Consider the following 24,736-nt stretch of genomic DNA (forward strand, 5'->3'; position numbering starts at 1 on the left):
TTATGTTAATAAAAATATAAAGTTTGAAAATAGTTTAACGTTTATATATTTATTATTATAAAAAATAAAGTTTGAAAAAAAATGTAATAATGTTTTTGGTTGTTCTCTTAAGTGCTGTGTGACTCTTTCGTGTTCTTATCACTGTTATTTGATGGAGTCCACCATGGTGTTAAATTTTGGGACAATTATCACTGGAATACTAGTGATATCTGCAGTTTGCACCAACTTCTGAATAGTGTGTTAGATTTTTCTGAACTTTACTTTTGTTATTGTGCTGATAATGAAATAGGGAGTAGCCGTTCCCGTGCAAAAAGACATGAGGTGCACGTTTGCGATTTATTCTAAATACTAAAATCCTGTATTGTATTGCACTGAGGTATTGGCTGCACTTACAGTGTACACACGAAATCTATTAAGAAATCTCATTGTATTTATATTGATTGGGAATAGTGCGTCAGGTGCTGGATCTTGACGAGATACACTGCTCAGTTCGTATATTGTTCTGCACACAAAAAAATCACATCACAACTCTCACAACAATTGCAATGCGAAACAAATTCCGGCGATAAGACACGTTAGCACCAGGGATTTTACACTGATGACGTCATCCATGTGATAAATTACCGCATCTTCTCACACCCTAATATAACCTTTGATACACCGACTCAAAATTTCAGACTTCCATTCTCGAAACCATAGATACTCAAAAACCAATATCTACATACCCACTCATTAACTCTTAGGTCTACATACACCCCCACTCATTCACCTGTACAGTCACTCATACTTACAGTCACTCTGTACAAGACTATCATATGCATTTATACACCTACATAGACACTCACACACCACCAATCATCCATAGAGGTACTCTCACACCTAGTCAGTCATGCAAATAATTAAATACACTCCTATTTACTCACCTATGCAGTTATACACACTCACGTTCACTTACTCATAAAAATAGTACCACATTCTTACGCTCTTATACAATCATTGATACAAGCACACACTTATCCATACAGCCACTCTCACAATCACACACTCTTGCATATACCCACTTATATACTCTTACACACATATATACTGCCTTTAACATATGTAGTTAGTCACAAATGTACCACTGAGATATACATTCAATCCCTAACACACCCATACATACACTCACTCAACTATACAGTTCATCACAAATGCACTCTTAAAACCATGCATCCATAGAATCATCCACTCACACATCTATGCACAGAGTCACACACAGCTTACGCACACAAACACTCAGGCACCCACACAGATACTCAGACAACCAATCAATAACCCATATAGACACTCATATAGCTATTCACAAAACCATGCAGCCACTTATACACCAACGCACAGACACATACAGACATTCACACAGTTTAGTCACTAGTCTGCAGTAAGATACATTTAATGACTCACTTATAGAGTCAGTTACGCACCTAGAAAATCATCCATTCACACACTTGTACACCCACTCATTCTTCAACAGGCCTTTCAATATATATATTAAACATATTAAAACTTTACAGAAACAAAGACTCACTGGATGACGTCATCAGTGATGTCATCAGTGATGTCATTTCAGATGTCATCAGTGATGTCATCAGTGATGTCACTGACCATGTCATGAGTGATGTAATATGTGATGTCATCAGCAGTGCATTGCGGGGGCGCGAGTTATAGTTAGCTGAACTAACTATAACAGGGGAATTTCTAGGGTTTTGTACGAGGGAAATGTCCAGCTAACTATAACGCCCCTGAAGCCTATGGTTTTTTCAGTGAATTTCTAAGGTTTTTTAAATGCCAATTCCTAACTATAACGCCACTGAAACCTATGTTTTTTTCAGAAAAAAAAAAAAAATATATATATATATATCTATATATATCTATATATCACCAACAGTCCCGATAATGGAGAAGGCTGTCAGATAGGGCGGTCCGAGTTGGGGTAATCGGCAGCCCCAATTATAAAACTCCAAACTTTTCTTTATGCAAAAGTAAACACGGACTCCCAGGAGATTTGCAGTTCTAAAGCTTGTTTAATAGACTGCACACAACAACGCGTTTCAGCTTTCGCCTTGTTCACGTTAAAGAATATACTGTTTGAATAAAGTTAAATACGATTGATTAACCGCAAAATAGACAACAGACTCAACTAAACCACATAATGGTACAGGGAGATGGTAATATGGCGGCCATCTTAGCCTGGTGCAAAATTCATTCAAAAAAACCTGTAATGTGAAATAACACTACAGAAGTTATAAATAAATAAAGCAACAGTGATTGACTTTGATTATCACAGCTCAATAATGTTTTCAGTAAATGTGAAAAGCAAATCATACCCCATATCATACAAAAAGGCGTGTATAAATATACATCAAACAAGATGCGCTAATATAGCCCAAGTGGGCAAAACACAGGTGTTGAGACCTAGAAACCTTCATACAAAAATTACTTGCCTAATAGGCAAATCTCTATTACTGTATCAAATGGAGTCATTGATGTACACAATTCCTCCTACATATATAGCCCCAGTGGGCAAAAAGAAAAGTACAATGCTATAGATAATTTACTTAAGCGTGATACGAATTTCAAGTTCGTCAGAAGGCCTCAGCATAATAATGGTACCAATCCCTGAAAAACATAATAAAACAAAGCAAAAACAGATTTAATATCACATAATTATAGCCTCAGTAATAGCAATATAATAATAACAATTTTAGTTGTGCAGATGTACAGATAACTCCTCACTAGAGTTCAACCCTTTTGGAAACATAGTCTCGAAGTCCACAATAAATCTAGAATCCAATTGTCTTAAGTGAAGTACTTTGTTCCCTCCACGTACAGTATCCATAACAGCATCTAATACCACCATTTTAAGCAGCCGTTCATTTTGGGCATGTTGCTCGAAAAAGTGTCGTGCCACAGGGTATTGTTTATTATTATGGCGCAGCGCCCTTACATGTTCTAGCACTCTTTTTTTTGCACGATGAATGGTGCTGCCAATGTATGCCTTATTACAAGGACATACTAGTGCATAGACACAATACATAGTATTACAAGTGAGAGCTTTTTTGATCTTAAATTTTTGGCTCATGCTGCAGAATTTTACCTCCGTACAATCCACACTGTATCTGCAAGCCTTACAGTTTTTGCAGCAACGGAATCCTGGCCTGCCACTACTCTTTAAGGTCGTGTCACTAGTAATAACATTAGGACTTAGCTCATCCCTCAGAGAGTTGCTTCTCTTAAAAGTGACTTGCGGATGGTTCGTCAGATGTTTTTTAAGGTTATTGTCAGTCATCAACACGTGCCAGTGTTTATCCAGAACACGGCGCAAATCATGCGCCTTTCCAGAGTATGTGGTTATGAAACGGAGACTTTCCATTTCTGATGCACGTGGTGCTGGATGTAACAACTCGTTCCGTGCCACAGCATCAGCTTTTTTACAAGCTTCTTTGATGGTATGTGAGTGATAGCCTCTGTCTCTAAAGCGTTGCACCATATTGGCTTTTTCATTAAGATAGCTGGTCTCTGTACTACAATTGCGCTTCGCGCGTAGTAATTCCCCATATGGGATGCTGCATACCAATTTCCGAGGATGGGAGCTTGACGCACATAGAATGCTGTTACCGGCGGTCTTTTTACGGTAAAGATGTGTGTGTATAGTTTGGTCACTGATCTCCACCCTAACATCTAGGAACTCAACAGAGGTTCTACTAGCATGCTTGGTGAAGACCAAATTGTATGGGTTGTCATTTAGTTTATCTACAAAAGCACTGGCAGAGTTGAGGTCACCTTTCCAAATTAAAAAGATGTCGTCAATATATCGGAGCCACAGGACACAGTTGGAAAAGTCTTCCAACTGCCAGGCCACCTGCTCCTCCCACCAGCCCATGACAAGATTGGCATATCTGGGGGCGAAGCAGGTGCCCATCGCCGTGCCCTGTGACTGCCGATACACGACATCATCAAACAGAAAAAAATTATTGGTCAAACAAAATTCGATCATAGCCATGATCATTTCAGAATGGTGTAGGAGAGAAATAGAACGGGCTTTGAGGAAGTGTTGCACGGCCCTTAAACCCAACTGATGCTGTATGCTTGTATACAAGCTGCCGACATCCAAGGTAACCAGAATATAATCAGGTTCCCAGTGTATCCCATCGATGATGGTCAGAAAGTGGGTGGTGTCCCGTACATAAGCCGGCAAGGCAACTACATATGATCTTAAGTAGTGATCGATATAGCGGGAAGTATTTTCCAACAAAGACCCAATAGAAGAAACTATAGGTCTGCCCGGCGGGTTAATGGGGTCCTTGTGCAGCTTAGGGAGTAAATATAGCACAGGAATCTGAGGGTGAGGACATCTCAGGTAGTTAAATTCCTCCCATTCGAGTAACCCTTTTTCCCTCCATTCTACTAGAAGTTCTCCATACTTAGTATTGGACAATGTTATGGCCTTCCTATCGGAAACCTCATAGCAAGTCTGATCTTTTAGTTGTCTGAAACCTTCACGCAGATAAGCTAGTTTGTCCTGAATAACGACATTACCACCCTTGTCCGATTGCCGAACAACGATGGTATTGTCAGCCTTCAATTTTTGCAATGCCTGTATTTGTCGCCAATTGAGATTTTTCTCACAAGCTGGAATTCTACCGTATCTCAGTTTCTTTAAATCATTTAGGACACCTCTCTCAAATACTTCAATGGCATCACACTCAATGATCGGTAGAAACACAGATTTAGGTTTAAAATGACTGCCTAGATTGATATTAGTATCAATAGCAAACTCATCCAAATTCAAACAAGAATCAACATTACAATCATCTGAATTAGACATAGTTGATAATGCATGTAGGACTTCAATATCATCAAAATTGAGATTACTCAATGGCACAGTCACAGGTGTTATATCGGTCTTACTATGTTTGGTCTCAAACCATTTTTTTAGTTTCAATTTGCGTGAAAAGTAAAATAGATCAATTCGTGTCTGAACAAAATTAAAATTGGAGGTAGGGCAAAAGGACAAACCTAGACCAAGGACATCTTTCTCATCTTCAGACAGGGTTCGTTCAGATAGGTTGATGACAGTCATTGTTGAACTTTCTTGCCCCTTGTCATCATTCCCATTGGGCTTCCTGTTTCTTTTCTTGCTCCTCTGTTTGGCCTGTTTGTTCCTCTGGTTCTTCCTCTGCCACCTCGCCCTCTGCCTCTCTGACCAGTTTGGTCTTGATATTGCTCTGTCCGTCCCTGATTTAGCATCTGGAACTGGGCTAAAAAATTAGCTTTTTTTGGAAGATCTTGACTCACCAAGCTGCCAGCCACTGCCATGGGTATATCCGGTAAGCTGCCGTCTGAGACATCGCTCTCGATAATGTCTACATTAACTGATGCTGTTGGTGGTGGCATGGACACTAAGCCATTTGTGTCAAACAAGTGATCGTATTTTTTATGAAAAGTCAGAGTCCGGCCTGATTGATAATCCTTAAAATCTCTTAAGAATTTACGTTGCTTTTTGGCCGTAATCTCTTCCTCTAACTTGTCCATACGTTGTAATAGGGCTTTCATAAAGGTTTCTAGTGTTTCTTTAGCCACCAATTTTTCCAGTTCGGCTGATAGCTGGTCAATCTCAGCCAACAATTTGCTCCGATCTTTCAATGCAAATTTAACTAGTATACGCATCATAGTAATGGAACAGGCAGCAGAATTATTCGACCATTCCTCCAGCATCTCCGGATCGGGGTCCTCATAGGTGGGGATAGTAAATATACGTAGCCCTCGAGGCACTCGGGCTACATCTATGTATCTTTGTAAAGACTCTGACTCCCACCATTTGGAGAGTTCTTTCTTGTATAGTTTCTCCAATTGTATATACAGTTGCTGGACTTTGATTTCTTCCGTAATTACAGTAGTTGGACTTGTAGAATCACCATTTGCATTGTTTTGTGTAAAAAAGAGTCTGTTGGCTGTTACCTTGCGCTTTGCTTCTAAAGCCGCAGCCATACTTAACAAGCTATGATTCTCCAAATCTCCAGCGCCGAGAAAATGAGACTAGTCAGTCCCAATATCCACTCAGCTCCCTACTCGCAAACACCTCAATGCATGAAACACATGAGGACCCCACACACTGAACCGGGGCCAGACCTCTGCGATCCAGACGCTCGTTAAAAAACAAAGCCCAGAAGTACAAAGAGACACCGGCTTGGGTGTGCAGAAATCTCTCAATTCCTTTAGAATTAGCAAAGGAAATGTTACAGCGCTGTAGTTGCTCTTCTCACAACGATTGTAAGCCACAGCGTCTCAGTCACACCGACTTAGGCGGACAGAGATCTGACAATTCCTTAAGATTAACAACGGAAATATTGTAACATTGAAGTTACTCTTCACGTGCCAAATGCAAAATTGTAGATCGCGGCGTTTCAGTCATGATCGCATCGATATCCGTAGCTGCAGAATCGGCATGAAACGCCCCAGCAGACGCAACGGATGAGTTAGCCCTCGCTTCCGAAGACAACAGTCCCGCTGTAGCCACTCACCACACAAAGCTTTTCAAAGCGCGGCGTCTTCAATCAAAATCATACCGTTATTCGTAGCAGCGAAGTCTCTGTAAGACACCACACCAGCAGCAGCCAGGGAGGTAAGCGAGGTCGGCCTTCGTTACCAAGGAGTCAGCCCTTGCTTCCAACGACAGCAGTCCTGCTGTAGCCACTCACCGCACGGAGCTTTCAAAACGCGGCGTCCTCAATGAAAATCAAACCGTTTGTGCATGGCAGCGGAATCACTGTGAAGCACCCCAGCGGCAGCAAAGGAGGTGAGCGAGGTCAGCCTTCGTTACCAAAGTAAATCACCAACAGTCCCGATAATGGAGAAGGCTGTCAGATAGGGCGGTCCGAGTTGGGGTAATCGGCAGCCCCAATTATAAAACTCCAAACTTTTCTTTATGCAAAAGTAAACACGGACTCCCAGGAGATTTGCAGTTCTAAAGCTTGTTTAATAGACTGCACACAACAACGCGTTTCAGCTTTCGCCTTGTTCACGTTAAAGAAAATACTGTTTGAATAAAGTTAAATACGATTGATTATGAGCAAAATAGACAACAGACTCAACTAAACCACATAATGGTACAGGGAGATGGTAATATGGCGGCCATCTTAGCCTGGTGCAAAATTCATTCAAAAAAACCTGTAATGTGAAATAACACTACAGAAGTTATAAATAAATAAAGCAACAGTGATTGACTTTGATTATCGCAGCTCAATAATGTTTTCAGTAAATGTGAAAAGCAAATCATACCCCATATCATACAAAAAGGCGTGTATAAATATACATCAAACAAGATGCGCTAATATTGCCCAAGTGGGCAAAACACAGGTGTTGAGACCTAGAACCCTTCATACAAAAATTACTTGCCTAATAAGCAAATCTCTATTACTGTATCAAATGGAGTCATTGATGTACACAATTCCTCCTACATATATATATATCTGTAGTGTTATTTCACATTACAGGTTTTTTTTAATGAATTTTGCACCAGGCTAAGATGGCCGCCATATTACCATCTCCCTGTACCATTATGTGGTTTAGTTGAGTCTGTTGTCTATTTTGCGCTTAATCAATCGTATTTAACTTTATTCAAACAGTATTTTCTTTAACGTGAACAAGGCGAAAGCTGAAACGCGTTGTTGTGTGTAGTCTATTAAACAAGCTTTAGAACTGCAAATCTCCTGGGAGTCCATGTTTACTTTTGCATAAAGAAAAGTTTGGAGTTTTATATATATATATATATATATATATATATATTCTCTGCTGTCTGCATGTTGCGGTGTGTAGCCGAATCACCGGTATTGCTCATAGGATGCCCAAGCCCCACAGTATATGCATACATTTACTCCTGTTTCTTTTAGAAAAGAACACTCCTCATAGTGCAGTAGACTTAATTTATTTTTGTTTAATCTGGCAGATACAAACATGTAAAGAGTCAGACACGTTTCAGCTTAAAAAAGCTTTTTTCACGGTGCCTGCGCATGGAAAGCACTTTTTTTTTGTCTAACAACATAAACAGAAAAAATTGACAAAGTGCTTTGATCAGCAGTGCTGGAACGTAAAACTCTTTGCATAAAACTCTTGTTACAAGAAAAATAAATGCTTTTGTGTACCTACTAACAGCAATTTAGACCAAGTGGGGTTTCTCAAATCTTCCACAGTGGAGAATTAATAAAACCAAATAAAAATAATTGAAATTTGGACATCTATCAAAACAAAAACTAATTAATCATTCAAAAGATTTTAGTTTGAGGGCACCCGGAGCAAGATGGCACTAGTGTGAGCTCTTTACATCCAGCCGCCACGCTGTGCCGGACATCAGTTATCCATTGCTCATACCTGACTTCGGGATGCTGGTGTCCTGCTCTTGCAGAGTGTGGTATCGGACGCCGTGCAGAAGGACGAGTGGAGGTCGATCGGCGATTCGGTTTTCTACCCGGATTGCGAGAGAAAACGTGGGTTGCTCAGCAGCGGGTGCCCCTGGTGCCTGTTTTCCGGGTAGCACAATTTCGGCGGTACTGAGAGCGGTGTCTCAGTGCGGTGTAAGACAAATGCCGACCCAAGGAGCGAAGAGTGTTAAAACGAAGGCGGCTCTGGGCAGCGCTGCTCAGGGAGATGCTGAGAGGACAAAAACCTTCCCTAAAGGTAAACGGGAAACTGGTGGTTTGCAGAGGATGGCAGAGCGATCAGGGGGCGGAGTAAATATGAAGGAAGGTGCTGGTGTAGATCCTGGACTCCTACCCTCTATAACCAAACACTTTCCTGCAATTAACGTGCCCACTCCCCTGACTGCCTCTATAACAGCGCCATTGGTGCAAGGGAGCTTAACACAATCGGGTGACCCTCAGGCTGCTACTGGTTACCCTGCTCAAATTGGGGGGGCACAAAAGATGAGGTTCAATCCAGCAACCAAGGTGGCCCTAATAATCTTAACGAAGACTCAGACCTTCTATCTGTGATTTCCTTGGAAACTAATAACTCTAATGTTAAGCTTGGGATGGCGATTCCGCCAATATCTGGTTCTTTTGACTCTGTTCTCGGGTCTGTGGCTGGTCCTGTTGAGGCAAGCTTGGGAGACAATCGCGGCCCCCAGGCCCTGGCCCCCAGACTCCAGAAATTATTGGAGAGCACTGTTATTCAGTATTCGATGGCTCTCTAACAGAGGACGGTACATTCAGCTCGGGCAGTAACAGCTCCTGCAATTACAACGGTTCTGACCCCTCCTTTAATACTGGAACTATTCAGCGGCAGAAAAAAACACGTAGCAAGGTTAAAAGATGTAGTCATCTTAGATGGGATTACTCGGACTCTCAGTTGCTTTTTCCTCCAGATGACAAAACAGCCAAGAGTATACACTGTGAGTTTGCTGAAACAGTACTGGCACACGCAGCAGAACCCTCATTAACCTCCATAATGACCTCCATAAAACAATTCCAAGACGAGGTTCGCTCCGATAGCTGCCTCACTAAAGGGGCCACCAAACAGCTGCAGGGAGGCATGCGGAAGCTAAATAAGATATGTACTGACATTGGTGATCGTGTGGTCATGGTGGAAGGCCGCCCAGAAATTTTTGAAGCTGAAGTGACCTCTCTAAAGGAACTGAATACTTCTCAGGACGCATGCCTGACCGACGTAATGGCAAAGTTAGAGGAACATGAAAATCGACAACGTTGAAACAATCTTCGCCTTTTGGAGATCCCTGAAGGGGTCGAAGGGGATGATCCAAGTCGATATATTGTCAAACTTTTGCGAGAAACTTTTCTGGATTGTAGTAACTAGAACTGGGACCACAAGGTCCAAAGGGCACACCGTTTCCCTATGAATCGAAAGTTACGGTGGGATGGAAGCAGCTTTAGTGATGAAAAACCCAGGGCTTTCCTGTGTTTTTGGTAACTTCCTCCTTAGACAGTTGATCTATGATCAGTCCCGCCCAAACTCTCTGAAGGGGTCAAATGGAGTACTGTTTTTTGCTAAACCTGACCTTTGTCATGTTACAGTGGAGCGGAGGTGGCGTCTTCGCCAACTCATATCTCCTTTCCAACAGCAAGGTGCCCAGGTGTTCTTAATGAATCCAGCAAGGCTAAAAGTGATCATAAATGGGTCTTCCCAGATTTTTTTGTCAGAGATTAAAGCCCGGGAATTTTTGAAAGAAATCAAAGTGAAGGGGAAAGGACCAAGTTAAGATGCATCACTTTTCTTATCTGCTGATTAAGGATGTTTTCTTAAAATCCCTCTGTCAATTTATTAACTACAGCCTATGATGTTGTAGTTACTGTTTGTCACAAGTGAGTAGTGATAAAAGGGCACCTTAGGGAGGGATTAAGGTATTTATACGATGCGTTTAAAAAAAAAATCTTTTTTCCTTCAAGCTTGTTAGACAAGTTTGGCACGGTCTGGTGGCAGTGAGTTACATGAGATGACCATCACTCAGGGTTTCCCTGATTGCTCATTTTGGGGGGGAGATAACTACACAGTGATGGGAGGAATGATGATGTATTTTTTTTTTCCACAAGTTGTGGTTTATGTATAATTGGTCTTTGGAAGCAGGGTGTAAGGGGAGGGTAAATAATGGAAAGGCTTGAGAAGAGAAAGGAAGAAAAAGAAAGGGGAAAAAAGGGATATAAAGAGGAAAAAAAAAGCATGCCGAGAAAAATGGGGAACATATTTTATTTTATTTTTTCGTACCTAGACTTAGCTACTCCCAAATGAATAATGAGTTGCAGGATCAGTATGGCTTGTTTTTTTAATGCTGGTTGTTTCTGCTCTCCATCTCAATACATATTAAAGATGTTTAGTCACGATCAACTGGTTCAGATCCTGCTAGAATACGATGAGTAATATTAGAATATTTTCTGTAAATATCTGTGGTTTAAATGACGCCATGAAAAGACAAAAGGTTGCAGAGGGATTACGTTTGATGGAGGCCAACATTGTCTGCCTCCAAGAAATGCATATTGAGGGAGCGCAGAGACATCTATTGGAATCGCTGGGGTATAAAGTCATCGGGAGAACTTCCTAAGGTGCACATGTGAAAGGAGTAGGGATTATGGCTCAGAGTGAAATCTGACCCCTTAGAGAGGTGGGTTATAGCTGAATGTTGTTTACCTCTTAAATCTGCTTTTATGATATGCTCCATCTATGGGAGGAATTCGGATCACTCTGGGGTAATAGACTTGCTCACGGGAGAACTGGCTCACTGGCCTCTTCCAATTATTGTCTGCGGCGATTTTAACATCAATATGCCCAGTAATTGGAGGGCCACGGGCCAGTGGAAGTATAAAGGACGGAAACCTAAAATGCACCAAGCCATGTTAAATTTAATGCAAACTCATGGACTGTATGATGTATGGGCAAATTTAAAATCTAACCAAGAGGGTTTCACCTATTTTTCAGCTCATCACCTATCTTTTGCAAAGTTGGATTACTTTCTGACCTCATCCTCACTGATGCGTGATAGCTCCATTGACACTGCTCCGCTGTTTATGTCAGATCACAATCCTCTAATACTAAAATAACGAAGGGCTGAGTTCGAGAGGAGAAGTTTCTAACTGGAGTTTTGAAAAAGCACTGCTGTATGACAAAGGATATAGATCATACATGTGGGGCTGCATCCAAGAATTCCTTGAGTTTAATACTGGGACTGCCTCAACCGCAACGGTGTGGAATACCCTAAAAGCAGGTATTCGTGGAGAGACATTGCGGTTTTCCATTAGGAAAAATAGGAAAGTAAAAAAACTGGTTTTAGACTTACAAGATAAAATGAAAAAAAGCAGAAAAAAGCAGAAGAGAAACTAATGCAAGTGGTTCAGAGGCGGCGGAAACTGAAGCCACACAGATGGAGGTAGTAGCTGTTAAAGCCGAAATTGGGTTTATTTTCTCAGAAAGAACAGCGGCAAAATGTGCACCAGTGATTGCGGAGAACTCATAGGCCACCCGCTGACAATTAGGACCAGACAACAGGTTTCTACTAATGCAATACTCTCAATCCAAACTGTAAATGGAGTGATAACTGATGACCAGGTCAAGATACAGAGGGCATTTCGAGAATTTTATAACAACCTCTATACTGAAGAGAACACCTGGCCCGCGGACCTGAGAGATAGGGAGATTTTCAAATATCTCAATGATATATCACTATCTCAACTTAGTGAGGAAGATTATACTCAATTGGAAAATCCTCGAACTTGGGAAGAAATTGCTATAGAATTAGCAAGCCTACTGGATGGCAAAGTGGCTGGAATTGATTGTATTCCAACCAAGTTTTATAAAAAAAAATCCCTTCAAATAAAAGAACTTTTTACAGATTTGGTAATTTCTATTTTTTGACCCGCATCATGGTCTACAGTGAAGATTGTGATCTTCCAGAAAAAGGATAAGCCTCATGCAGAGAGGGGTTCATATAGGCCCCTCACTCTAATTAATTGTGATTCTAGGGTATATTCCAAATTTTTTGTATCTAGACTATCTACTAAGATCGAACCTCTTGTTTCAAAGTGGCAGCATGGGTTTATCCCTAAAAAAGCACTGTAGAGCACATTTGGCGTACCATCACCCTATTTGATGCAGCCCAAGTGTCCGGAGACCCAATCTCATTAATCTTACTTGACGCTAAAAAAGCGTTCAATCAGGTCTCCTGGCAATATCTCTGGGGTGTCATGAGGCGGATGCATTTTGGTCCCAAGGCAATTCAAGCTATTCAAGCTCTCTACCTAGAACCCACAGTCAGAATCTCGATAAATGGGAAATTGACAGAGCCAATCAGTGTATCACGTAGGATGACACAGGGATGTCCTTGCTCCCCACTGCTTTTCGAAATCTATATCGATCCCTTTATTAAGGAAATAGAAATCAATCATGACATTCTGGCTCTGAGTCGGTTCGGTTCATTGTAGAAACCAAGATCATGGCCTACGACGATGATTTAGCCGTAGTAACTCCTGACCCGGAATCAGCTATTAAATCTCTGGAATAGAGTTTGGGAGAATAACCAGTTACGCACTCAATAGGGAAAAAAAGCAGATCATCCATATGATGGAATAAAGTGGGAAGACAGCAGGGTGGTACACAAAGCTAACTACTTGGGGGTTACTACTGTTGCCGATATCGTCTCCATTGTAACAGAAATTCTGACCCTGCTGGCTGCAGAAACAAAGAGGTCACTTAGCCGGATCAATAACCTTCACTTGACTAGGGGTGGACGGAATTTGCGGAATTAACCTTCGCAAATTATCGCGAGAATGTTTAAAATTATCGCAAACAAGCAGAAATATCGCGAAGATGCGGAAGTTTTTTTCCGGCATGTTCGCGAGATTTTCTGCATGGTTGCGGGTCGCCAACTTACCCATGTGGTTGCTTGCGGGCGCGGCCATCTTGTTTTGAGTTGTTCTCGCGGTGCATGATCGCGAGAAGAAAGACGTGATCGCGCGACGCATGACGTCACTGCGGGCGCGAACTGTCGCGAGACAGCGCAAATGGCTAAAAACAATACAACATCTCATGGAGAACGCGACCGTATCAAGAAAACTTGTCGGCGAACGCAGGGATTCAGGTAAGGCGATCGCGCGCGCGCGAGAATGTATTATTTTACAGCGCGAGCAAGAAACAAATTATCGCCAAGCTGCGGAAACCGGAATTTTTGACATTTTCGCGCTCTCCGCGGAACGCAAAAATGTCAAATTATCGCAATTTCCGCGAACGGAACGAAATTTTTGCCCAGGCCTACACTTGACCGTAGTAGGGCGCTGTAAAGTTTTGAAAATGTTCTTTTTTCCCAAATTGCTCTATTTCTTTAGTGCCATTTCTCTAGAGTTCAACAAACAAATGTTTCAAAAATTTGAGCAACTCTTCTCCCAATTCATCTGGGCCTACTCTCAGCCTAGGAGGGCTTTTAAGTTACTATCTCTTCCTCGGGAAAGAGGGGGTTGGGCGCTCCCCAATTTAAGACTCCACTATTGGGCTACGGTATTGCAATATTGTGTAGAATTGCTACATGAACATCCAGACACGGCTTCCTCGGCACTTCCATCTCCCTTTACTTCTCTACTTGGAGAGGAGGCACGTGGATGTCTCTGATGGCAACTTGAATTCGGCTACTATAAGCGGGTCAAATTCAAGACCCTGCTGAGTGCATACTGGGTATTTTCTAATGTACATAGACCCTTTGGGCTAGGCAGATTACATTTCTACACTCCCATTAGAAATAATTCTAATTTACCAGCCATATTTTGGAAAACATATCTTCAGAATTGGTATAAGGCTGGAATTTCAAAAAAAGTCCGACCATTTAGCGATCTTGAATCACAATTTAATTTGAGCAAGAACCAGGCTGTTAACTATATTGCTATAAGAACTTCCTGTCCCGCAAGACTGGTGGGTTGGCGGGGTTCGCAAAAATGGATTTAATCGATAAGCTACAGGGTTCTGTGTTACCTCGTTTTGGGTACATCTATTCTGTGTTTAATAGCCGAATGTCTGATGATCTGGACAAAATAGAAAATAAATGGCAACAGAAATTAGATGTCCCTTGTAATGCATTTCGCCTTGCTCTAAGCTATGCTCAGAGCGACCTGCTATCAGCCAAGTTGCAGTCTCAATTTTATAAGACTGGCTTTTTCCTATATATTACACCTAGTAGAATTGCTCAATGGGGTACAGGTAAAGGAACACTCTGTCCTAGATGCTCGGAGTTTAGTGCTGATTCAGTTCATTTGTTCGCTTCCTATCTGAAACTAAAACCACTAATTGATAAAATACAAGAATTTTTAAGTAGGATTTTATTACAAGACCTCCAGATAAGGCCAGCTACTATTTTATTAGGTGTATAGGACATAATTAATAGAAAGAATGGGGGAGCACTGATATTTGTAGCCATGACTATACTGAGGTTATGTATAGCTTCTGCAAGGAGAGATCCAAATCCCCCTCTGTTCTCTCAATGGCTGGTTCGATTGGTAGCGACCCACAATCTGGAAAAGGCCATTTATGCTAAAAAAGGCATCCGGGCAAGGAAAAAAGGCTTAGACATTTGGGAACAACTAAGTACGTGGCTTACTCAGAAAAACACTTAAGGATTACTAAAATTTGGGACGGATATTGAAATATCTTTTTGTTTTTCCTTCGAGTGTTTAAATCTTACCCAGGATTGGTTATTTAATATTTTTCTTCATCTTAGCTGCTGTTTTTTTTTGCTGTAATTTGCATTACTTCTGCAAACATTTGCACAGATATTGTATTTAGTTGTCCAGTATTTGTTATATTAAGGCTACTCCTGGAAGAATTGGTATTTACATGTGTGAATTTAAGTCTACTCATTGTTAATGATTATTGAACAAAGGAGATGGTGCTCTTCTCTTCTCTCTTCTCCCACTTCTGTAATAACTTATTGTATTTATCGCCGAGGTGTGGGGTGGGGGTGGTAATGAATTTTTCTACTTTGAATATAATTCTATGTATTACAACTATTATACAAAAAAAAATATTTTTGAACTGCAACAACAGATATGATCAAGCCCCATTGGGCAGAAACCATAACTAAGTAGGTCGTACAACTGATAATACCATCATATTATTATAAAATTTGAAATACATAATTCAACAAGTACGTGTTTGTCACTTGATATAATGTTTGGCTTTACAACCAATGCATAGACATCACAGATATTCTGTCATTGCTAATCACATATTCTTGGGTATCCTGCCCCATTGGGCTGACCTACTTGAATATTTGCATCAAATTTAATTACATAAAATGTTTTATCCTATTATAACCAACATCTAAATAGTGAAAAAATCTAAATAATATAGATATCTTAGCTCTCCAGCGTGTCCATTCGTATTACTTTCAAGACACATCACATTTCAATCTGTGATCCTATGAATAAACAAAAAATACAATGTGATCAAAGGTTTTTAAATTTTATAAACATTCTAAAGTTGCATATTCAAGCATCAATTCTATGCAATAATAAAAACATTTAAAATCATTGTGAGTCAAAGATCGATGTCAAATTTATTTTTGTAAATATGTATACATTTCCTCATCGGTATTTATTCCTTTGGGTCCCTTCGTCCCTATTCTTAGAATGTACCTACATTCAAGTTGTTTAAGTGTTTTCTCTCTATCTACCCCACATGAGGATTTCTTTACCTGTCTAACACACTATACGTTAAAGGTTTTGGATTGCTTTCATGATTTTCCCTGAAGTGCCTTGCCACAGAATATGCCTCATCTCATTTTTTTACTGCCCATATGTGCTGCAAGATGCATTTATGTGCCTGTAATATCGTGCTGCCTATATATTTCTTTGGACAGGGACATTCAAGCAAATAAACTGCAAAATATGATTTGCAATTCAATGGTTTACAAAATTGTACTTGTTTACCTAAATCTGTCTGAATCTCAATGATGTTTTTCCCTTGTAAGCAGGCTTTGAATTTGCTGCATTTTTTAAAACCATTATTGGGCTTTAGCCTGTTATTCCCAGTGCCTGGTAGACTCTTTACTAAGGTATCTCTGATAGATTGAGATGTTAATAATAAGTCGTTAAAGGTTTGTTATTAATGTCTGTTCCAATTACAGATCTTGTTGAATTAAGTGCCAGTGTTTTTGCATGGCCTGCCTCACTTTGTTATGATGTTTAGTATAAGAAGTGATAAATCTGCACTTGTTCTCACTCTGCAATTTCTGTACAGGCAATTTAATTAGTAATTCAACTCTGTTCTTCATGGCTACTCTGTTCCTCGCTTACATCAGTGTCTTCTCATGATACCCCCTGTCTTTGAATCTTGCACTCATTTCCTCTTCTGTCTTTTCATACAGTGGATTAGAACTATGAATTCTTTTAGCCCTCAACATTTCTCTGTATGGTACACTATTCTTCAATGCTGTAGGATGTGAGCTTGAACATGAAGTATTGTGTTCCCTGAGGTTTTCTTTCTAAACACTGTTGTTGTAAGATATGTGTCTATTACCTCGAGTTTTACATCAAGAAATTCCACACAGTTGTTACTGATGTGGTTAGTAAAGGAAAGGTTTAGATCATTTCTGTTGATTTCCTTAACAAACTCTTCTACTGATTAATGATTTCCTTTCCAAAGAAGAAGAGATTGTCAATATATCTACGCCACATTACAAAGTGAGTGGACCAACCTTGTAGCTCTGTATTGCGTAGCACCTGCTCTTCCCACCAGCCCATATGCAAATTTGCAACAACTGTTGGTACATGTCATTGTTAAATAAGACAGTATTACTCTCAAGACACCAGGAGATCATATTCAACAACATCTCATTTTTTTTGTGAAACTGTATTGGTCTAGACTTTAGAAAATTAAACACTGCTCCTAGGCCATCTACATGTCTTATGCTGGTGTATAATGAATTAACATCAAGGCAAATCATTAGTCTTCCTCCCAGTACATAACAAACATTCTCTTCAAAAAGTACAATAAACATTGATATTATTTAAAACAATGTCGAAGAACAATATTCTTACCAACAATAATTGTGCATCACAATATTTGTGTGTCACAATATTTGATTTCCATATTTTTGTCTCCTGGTGATATTAAGTTTATATTTTTTTCCAAAGGCCCCAGTGTTTCTATCTGAGCTTAGTCATTAGTCATCTCCATATTCAGTACAAATTTGTCATTTCTATCTCACTGACTAGGACAAGTTCTGTACTCTCTCTGCTCTTGAAATGGATTCTCTTTCAGCGAGGAATCCTCCTACCTTATAATGGATACCTTCTTCTCTTGAAAGTACTGCTTAGGTGTTCATGATCCCCACCTGTCTCATCTCCACTGTTGATAGGTTTGTCTCTTGTCAGGTCCTTGGGAAGAATAAGACCCTCAACTCAGATCTGGTTTGCTATCTGCTCAATCCTATGAAGAAAGACAATAAGAAGGTCTGATATCTCTCTGGAGCACTAGTTTCCCATCTATCTCTCAAGTCATACCCTCCTTGTTCTTCCTCTATATGATGAAAGTGGATTTTCTTTTTAAGCCCATTCTGGATTTTTGCAATCTCCTCTTGGGATCTTTAAGTCTACTGTTTTTTTGCTTCTGAGTGTTCTTGTTTTCTAATCAGGGTTTTAACTGGGATTTTTGTGGGTTTGTGTCTTGGGAGACTCTTACTATGTAGAACAAATATTGCCAGTTGCGTAACTCCACTTCCTGTGGAGTCACAGTGTATCTTTGATTGATGGCGGCTAGGACTGCATCACTCTTTATAGTCCCAAGAACAATTTCAGCTAGGATATCAATATTACCTAATAACCTGGTGCCCAAGTCTGCTGCAGAAAAGCACCAAATTTCTCCTATGTTTGCTTCTGGACTCCAGTCAATACAGTTATTTAAGTTATGCCATTTGTGGTGGTATATAAGGCAGAAAATTAATCTCCGCATGGTTGATATTGCTGTGGATTTGGTACCATTCCCATTGTTAGGCACATGTTAATTATTTGATATTTATCCTGTGGAGGTAAATTAGGTGACTCCATGTTTAGCTGATAGGTTATTCTGGATTCTGTGTAGTTGGGCTACATTTCTCTAGTCTCCACTATGGGGGGTTGATTCCTATCTAGTGGTGCATATCTTGTGTGTCACATGGGGAGTCTGTCTCCCTTTGAATAGGACCATGTGCTCTATATAACATAAAGACATGTCAATAAAAAATATATGGAGCATTGCAGTTTTGAAGAAATACTAATGCATATTTTCCATGTGGCTATGGATTGCATGCACAGCTTCTGTCGCATTCCATGAATAGAGTGACTCAATCATATACACAGGGTCTGCTCCAGCCACCAGGGTGAATTTGCCCCAGTCAAGAGGGATTATTTTGCCAACAAAAGAGCTAGAAGGGCACGGTACACATTGTCTACTGACTCCAGATCTACCTCCTCAGTTTCTCCTGCTATCTCACTGTTGCTCACAATGACTCAGCAATCAGTACTAATGTCATTTGGGAAGGTCCTTTGTAACTTTTAATCACTGTAACTCGGCCTGCCTCTGACGAAGATTGAAAAATACCACAGGACATCTCTGACTGGGTTATGTGTGGAACTTGATTTGGGGCCCCAGGTTCTTTGGTGCCCTCTGTAGCCCCACTTTAGGCCCTATGTTGTGTTCAGATCCATACTATTGGAGTCACACCTGGTGGATCTTTATTACCCCAAAAGGAAATACGCCATTTTCAGAGAAAAGGAGAGCTGGTGCATATCGCTGATATTACTTATGGTCTCTATAATGAGGAATGTTAGAAGTTAGACAAACCTGTTGAAGAATCTCTTTCTGTTTATGTACCCCAATGTACCCCAATCTAAGCCTAGGTAGCTACACAACCTTTAACCTACATTTGTCCTACCTTAATCTGCATAATGGTTCTAGCACTGACCTTTTACCCAGTTATGTGCTGAATAAATGTCGATCAGTTGCCTTGAAACCAGCCTAATTTATTATGCATGAGGATTCTTGAAAAAAGGTCCCTGCACATGATGCACACAACAGGGTTAGCATACTCTGTATAAAAGTCATGGTCATCTTCATCCTAGGGCAAAATAATTACTTTGCATAATTGCAGGTGCTAATTTAGGCTCATTTACATAAACGTACTCACAGCATATCAATTGTGTAAGGAACACCTAGGCTATCTTTCTAGTATAAAAGAACCATACCAACACTAGATAGGCAAAGGAGAAGCTTTCACACTGCACCTAGACACTGAGGCCCTGGCCTGCAGAAGGTACAACACATAGTGGTCAAGAAATCCTGAGCGGGGTGTCCAACCCCAGACCAAGATGAGTTCCTTCATTCTCTCCCCTCCGGTAATGGGGATGGCTCTTTCCTAGGAGATTCTTGGCTTTAGAGCCACATACATGCTAGGTACACTAAGGTAGGGTTTGCATCGTAGGAGTATGATTGATTACCGTCATGTATCTATATGCATGCATATATTCACCATGGTAGAATTCTACCTCTTATTTACTCTATTGGTGTGGTGCTGGTAATCTTATACATCTGTTTCTGTCTAATGATTGCCGCAGCAAACATATTTTATATTAGAATGATGCTGGTTTAATAAATGCTTATTGAAAACGTCCCCATTGTTTATTCTGTATATCTCTCTGAGACTAAGTGAGCATGATTGACTGAGTGAAAAGTACTGTACTGTTTCCACAATCCCTGAAGGATCAAGGGTTGTCTTGTTCAATAGTTGCTAGAAACTATTCACCCCTTGGTAAGGTTAGGGTGATTATGGTGGCATTGTGAGCTAGCTGGTCTAAAGGCTAACATATCCTTTGGGGGTGTCTGGACACCAGTGCATTAGTTTATGTTGTCTAAATGCACAGATCCTATGTATTTTAAGGAACTACACAACATTATCTGTATTTGATGATAAATGGAGTCCTGCCCTTGTACCTCAAATCAGCACACACACACACAATAGTTGGTATTTTACTATAATATGCATATTTATTTCACAGTCATTATTATCTAAAAACAACACAGAAGGTGCTATATAGCTTAACATCAATGTTAGATAAGTTCCAACCATGTTTAATGACGGATGTATGTCGTTACAACGCACACTTTTACAACGCATGCACTTACAACGCATTTTTTACAACGCAAAATCCATTACAACGCACTACACTTACAACGCATGACACTACAACACATTTTTAAAAACTACCTTTACAACGCATACCATTACAACGCATAATAGTAAATTGCATTTAAGGTAAGTATTAGATAGTATAGGGGTAAAAATTGCTATTCTAACTCCAGGGGGTGCAACAGTAGGGAAAGTGTTGGATAGTATAGGGGTAAAAATTGCTATTCTAACTCCAGGGGGTGCAACAGTAGGGTAAGTGTTGGATAGTATAGGGGTAAAAATTGCTATTCTAACTCCAGGGGGTGCAACAGTAGGGAAAGTGTTGGATAGTATAGGGGTAAAAATTGCTATTCTAACTCCAGGGGGTGCAACAGTAGGGTAAGTGTTGGATAGTATAGGGGTAAAAATTGCTATTCTAACTCCAGGGGGTGCAACAGTAGGGCAAGTGTTGGATAGTATAGGGGTAAAAATTGCTATTCTAACTCCAGGGGGTGCAACAGTAGGGAAAGTGTTGGATAGTATAGGGGTAAAAATTGCTATTCTAACTCCAGGGGGTGCAACAGTAGGGTAAGTGTTGGATAGTATAGGGGTAAAAATTGCTATTCTAACTCCAGGGGGTGCAACAGTAGGGAAAGTGTTGGATAGTATAGGGGTAAAAATTGCTATTCTAACTCCAGGGGGTGCAACAGTAGGGTAAGTGTTGGATAGTATAGGGGTAAAAATTGCTATTCTAACTCCAGGGGGTGCAACAGTAGGGCAAGTGTTGGATAGTATAGGGGTAAAAATTGCTATTCTAACTCCAGGGGGTGCAACAGTAGGGTAAGTGTTGGATAGTATAGGGGTAAAAATTACTATTCTAACTCCAGGGGGTGCAACACTAGGGTAAGTGTTGGATAGTATAGGGGTAAAAATTACTATTCTAACTCCAGGGGGTGCAACAGTAGGGTAAGTGTTGGATAGTATAGGGGTAACAATTACTATTCTAACTCCAGGGGGTGCAACAGTAGGGTAAGTGTTGGATAGTATAGGGGTAAAAATTACTATTCTAACTCCAGGGGGTGCAACAGTAGGGTAAGTGTTGGATGGTATAGGGGTACAAATTACTATTCTAACTCCAGGGGGTGCAACAGTAGGGTAAGTGTTGGATAGTATAGGGGTAAAAATTACTATTCTAACTCCAGGGGGTGCAACAGTAGGGTAAGTGTTGGATAGTGTAGTGTAATATTATGCGTTGTAATGGTAGGCGTTGTAATGGAATGCGTTGTAAAGGTAGTTTTTAAAAATGCGTTGTAGTGTCATGCGTTGTAAGTGTAGTGCGTTGTAATGGATTTTGCGTTGTAAAAAATGCGTTGTAAGTGTAGTGCGTTGTAAAAGTTGCGTTGTAAAGGTTGTTCCCCTTTACGGACACACTGCTAACAGCTGGTTTATTCCCCAACCAATATCTGTAGAAACTTTCAACGATTTACCATATGTGGCTGTATTAATGTATTAATCTACTAAGCCTAAATTATACCAAGCCACTGTCATTGTGTCACCAGTAGGAATTCAGTCCTTCAGCATCTCCCCTCACAATCAGTGTGTGTCTCTATCTGCACCCATACCTTATATACCTTTATCAACAATGATATCTTATAGAGCACAGAGGGGTCAATTGTGCTCAGCTCCTGCCTTGCAACAAAAAAGTGCAGACAATACTCCTTTGGTAAAGCATATGGATTCTATAGAAACTAATGCTACCTTTTCCTTCATTTTTTCACAACTGATCAGTGCGAGCCCATCTTCTCTTGCAGCAGGGGTTACCATGTATGTGCGAGAAATGAGGAATATTTCCCTTCTTTACCATGTTAGCTTGAACAGTGTCAGAAAAACATGGAGTTTCTAAAATGAAAACAGGGGATTGCGCTCACATTTGTTAGCAGTACCATTCAGTGTAAGTCTGCTTTTCTAAGCCCTATGACTATTATACACATGTTTCTAATATTAAGTGGAGGCATGTTTACTTGAAATATGGCCTATCTTGCATGTAACATGACTTATGTCCATAAGTCCTTTGACACAGGGCAGGGCTGGTGCAGAATTCTATAAGAAACATCAATCTAACATCTCGCAAGCCGTCCACGTACAAACATATGCAGGTTTGTAATCAGCAAAAAACAACACAAACATATCTGTACACATTCTGATGTTCAAAATCATTACTGTACAACACAGTCACATAATGTCAGCAAGAATTACAAATCCACAAAAAAGAAAACAAAAGCAAAGAGTCCAGAAATGGGCCCTCAGCTGATGAAAGGACTGAACTTCTTTTACATGAGGGATGCTTGGAGTCATCACACACAAGTGCGCTGATTGCACCCCGAAAATCAATAATCATTGCCACCAGTGAGGGCCTGTGCACAAGGGGTAGATGAATGCTATTCCATTGAGACTACGGGAAGGAGACCAATGTAGAGACCCTCCTACTTCATGACACAAATAATGCTGATGCGTCTGACTGCCAAATTTCCCATTTCAGACATATTGTTATCAATTGTGACCACAGTAATATTTTCTTACGATTCTAGTTTGTGTTTTGTGATATCCACTTACAGCCTCAGAAATGAGCAGCTGTCTGGAAGTCTTGAAATGAGGCATGAGAAGGTCATCAACATCCCTACCAAATGTAAGTGAAAACATGAAATTGAGGGTGATTTAATAATGCTACACGTGTTACTTCACAATGGCAGACACCTTTGCTGATGTTTCCCAAAGTAAGGGGGAGTCCTACTACATACACAGAAATGATATTTGACAGACACCGGTGGGGCCTCACAGGCAGAGTCAGTGATAGCAAGCACGGAATCCAAGATGTAACAAAAATTAATCTCACATGGCATTTTTCCCACCCTTGTGGGGGGTAGGGAAGTGTAGAGGTGATAGAGCAACAATGTTATAAGAACTGCATAGTCCACGCATATCTATCACTTAAGGCATGCAGGGTGTGGAGCCACTTATCATTCTGAGATGAATTCAGAGATGAAATTCTTGATTATGAGTACCACTGACAGGCAGAAATAGCCCGGCTGTCTCCGCAGCAATACCAAATAGCAACTCAGGCAATGTGGCAGTCACTTACAGGTATAAACTTGGTGCCTAATTGTGTCAGTAGCAAATGGATGTATGTGATAAATTGTCAGTTGCATTTAATGAGATTTCATTTTCTCTGATGTTCTGTGTCTGTGTGTATATCCCAAGATATGGACGTCTTTCTCACTCTAGAGGCAAAGGTGGAGCAGAAATTCTTACAATGAACACCGTGCTCTACTAATCTATGATGTCAACTTCTGCCACAGCAACCTGTTGTTCTTCTTCAGGAGTCGGTCCACCGTGTGCCACCTGCAGAGCACATGCCGTATACCATAAATCATAATTCCTGATGTCAAAGAGGCAGGGAGGTTTACTCTGCTTCAGGTTTTAATGTCATCACCATTCTAGCAGATTCGTGTGGCTCCAATAACTCAGGGATAGTTCTGCTGTCACCACATATCACCAGGTAGATTTGGGCTATACCTCCAAGGTGCTGAAGACCAAGGACATAGTACACCTATTAGAGCCTTATCTGAGCACAGTCATCTTGGCCGCAGATGAGCCCCACCTCATCAACTAGAGTATCTCAAACACAAACTGCTGCAGTCTGGCTGAAACCATAGCAATATCTAATTGAAATAGTACTAGACAGCACTGGTATTTCTTAATCACACATATATTTTACATGTATCTACAATTTAGATACCAAGTAATATAGTAGTTTTTTCAGAACACATACTGTTTGGTCATGTATTAATTCTGGTGTAAAAAATAAGACACAACGGTACCTATGTGCAAAGGCAAACATACACATGAGGAAATCTATATGTGTATGTTTATTCTTAGACTTTTGAGTAACTTTACTACTTTTGGCGATTCACCATTTCATTTACGTTTATAAAGCTACTCAAGAGTGTAGACTTACATGTCTTAACTCCCTGAAAAGGGTTGTGGAGCCCAATGTATGATTCTAAGTTGCTACAG

The sequence above is a fragment of the Triturus cristatus genome, chromosome 2_1 (genome assembly GCF_964204655.1).
Source record: "Triturus cristatus chromosome 2_1, aTriCri1.1, whole genome shotgun sequence".
Taxonomy (NCBI): Eukaryota; Metazoa; Chordata; class Amphibia; order Caudata; family Salamandridae; genus Triturus; species Triturus cristatus.